Here is a 2,346-nt window from a genome sequence, read left to right as displayed (position 1 = left end):
GCTGGGGCGCCGCCGCCCCGGCCCACGCGCGCGCCTAGCTGACTCGCTCGGCTCGTTCGGCTCGCTGGCTGGCTGCCCGCCGGTCGCCTCGCCGCTGGCTCGCGGGCTCTGGGGCCGGGTGTCCGTATTTATAGGTGCGCGCGCCCCGCGCTCGCGCTCCAAAGCGCTCTTTGCAATAACACGGAATCACGTGTGGGGAATGCGACCTGGGAGGAAAACAAAGCCGCAGGCGGCGGCCGCAGAGGCAGGCGGCGGGAGACGAGGGGCCGCGGGAGGAGGAAGAGGAGGACGGGAGAGCCGAGCGGGTGGTGGGGCGGGGTATCGGCCCAGCTGTCCGGGTAGTCCAAGCTGCCTGCTGGGGGAGTTGGCGACTCCCGGGGCCCGCGGAAGCCAGGTGCGGGAGGCGAGCACGTTTCCCCCGCGCGCTTGCACTGGGAATTGGGGGAGCGAGCAGAACCCAGTGGGTTAGGTCCTGGGGCTGTGCTCCTGGGAGAGTTGTGGGTCTACAAGGCAGTTATGTGGAGCGTTGCAGAGTTTTAGACTGCGAGCGAGTTACTTGGACCCCGCAAGGCCGTTGGTTCCTGAGGAGTAAATAGGTCCTTATTCATAATAACACGGGTAAGTCTACAGCCCTTATGGAGACTGTCCCACCGTAAAGTTATCGTTAACAACCATTGCGGTTGGGTCTCATTCATTCCCAGGCCAAGATGCAGCCCCCGGGATAAATGCACGCCTTGGGATGCGTAAGAGCCCAGAAACACGAACATCTTCCATGTGACCAACGAATTCACTCATCCCCAATCCATGGTATTGTAACTTTTCATCTCTCTCTTAGCAAAGGCCAACGCAAATTTTTTACATTGGCTCTGAAATATGCTCCATTTTCTGTGAATACCGAGGTGGGCTAAAATGACCTTACACTCTTTTCCCCTGGTCACCTTGCAAATTTTTGTAGATTATGATCTTTCTCCCGCATAAACTGGGACAAATGTGGACAGTTATCTGTCGTTTATTTCATAAACATGTTTGGCACCTACCATGTCTTCTATAAATACGGGTTCCTGACGACTCTCCCAGAGCAGTAGCTCTGAATCTGGGAGGAGTCGCAGTCCCCACCCACAAAGAATGCTTGTTTTGGTTGGGGGTGGGAGCGGGGGTGGGGACAGGGTGGAGGGATTCACCTGGAGGGATCTGAAAACGTGTGCGGGTTTCCCCAGGCGGTGTGGGCAACTTACCAAATGCAGTAAGGAACAATTGCCACACTGAATTAAGCTCTGTGACACCTAAAACACCTGCTACACTTTTGAGGGAGAAGCAATGTGTTTAAGATCAACGGATTAATTTAATTAAAGGTTTAAATTTAGCCTTGGAGCTAATGGGTAACTCTACATTGAAATTCCACTCCATTTCAAGCTCACGAAAGTAAATTGAGTAATGGAGAGCAAATACACCCTGTCCAGAGAGGTGCCGCCAACCTGGAGTGCCAGAGGGTTTCAGGTTACATTTGCTCAGGACAGAGATGGCACGTGGCCCTTTACATGAACAATTGTTGTTATATTTTATTTTGTGCTGTTTTTAGGCCTTTTGAAAACCTGGAGCCTGGAGTCTATTTACAGCAGCCTCACATCAGTGAAGTCAAAGCTCAATGGCCAGCTCTGTGAAATTTCACCAGGATTTTAATTATTTTGGCTAACTACCTTGAAACTTCCAAGCCCTTTTTTGACAATTGAGTTAATTTACATGACCACTGGCCTGGTTAGGAGGCAGTGTTAAGCGAAAGACTCCAACAGTGTTCCTGTAAAATAAATTTTCCTTCATTCAAAAGTGATAAACGTTAATTTCAGAGAACATAAGATAAGCAAAGAGGAGAAAAAAAAAGGAGGGGTATCACTAACAGTCTTTTCTGTGGAAATAACATTAAACTTAATTTTTGATATGTTTTGTATTTTCATATATTTTATAGAGACATATGTATATATATTGTTTCAGCTTGTCACCCAGGCTGGAGTGCAGTGGTGTGATCATAGCTCACTGCAGACTCAACTCCTGGGCTCAAGCGATTCTCTCTGCCTCAGCCTCCCGAATAGCTAGGACTACAGGCACCCACCACCACATCTGGCTAATTTTTTTAAAAAATTTTGGGGGCCGGGCGCGGTGGCTCAAGCCTGTAATCCCAGCACTTTGGGAGGCCGAGACGGGCGGATCACGAGGTCAGGAGATCGAGACCATCCTGGCTAATACGGTGAAACCCTGTCTCTACTTAAAAATACAAAAAACTAGCTGGGCGACGAGGCGGGCACCTGTAGTCCCAGCTACTCGGGAGGCTGAGGCAGGAGAATGGTGTAA

The 2,346-nt window shown here is 50.6% G+C and overlaps 1 long non-coding RNA gene across 1 annotated transcript; it reads left to right on the top strand.

The window, feature by feature from the left end:
* The first annotated feature begins 339 nt into the window (after positions 1–339).
* Positions 340–1,983, top strand: LOC108536906 (uncharacterized). The gene is made up of 3 exons (XR_001887656.1): positions 340–618; positions 702–807; positions 1,580–1,983. It is a non-coding gene; the product is annotated as an uncharacterized LOC108536906 (long non-coding RNA).
* Positions 1,984–2,346: the final 363 nt, after the last annotated feature.

Source organism: Rhinopithecus bieti, unplaced genomic scaffold (assembly GCF_001698545.2).
Source record: "Rhinopithecus bieti isolate Rb0 unplaced genomic scaffold, ASM169854v2 scaffold_13577, whole genome shotgun sequence".
Taxonomy (NCBI): domain Eukaryota; kingdom Metazoa; phylum Chordata; class Mammalia; order Primates; family Cercopithecidae; genus Rhinopithecus; species Rhinopithecus bieti.
Note: the sequence above shows the minus strand (reverse complement) of the source record. Positions and strands in the feature narration are given on the sequence as shown.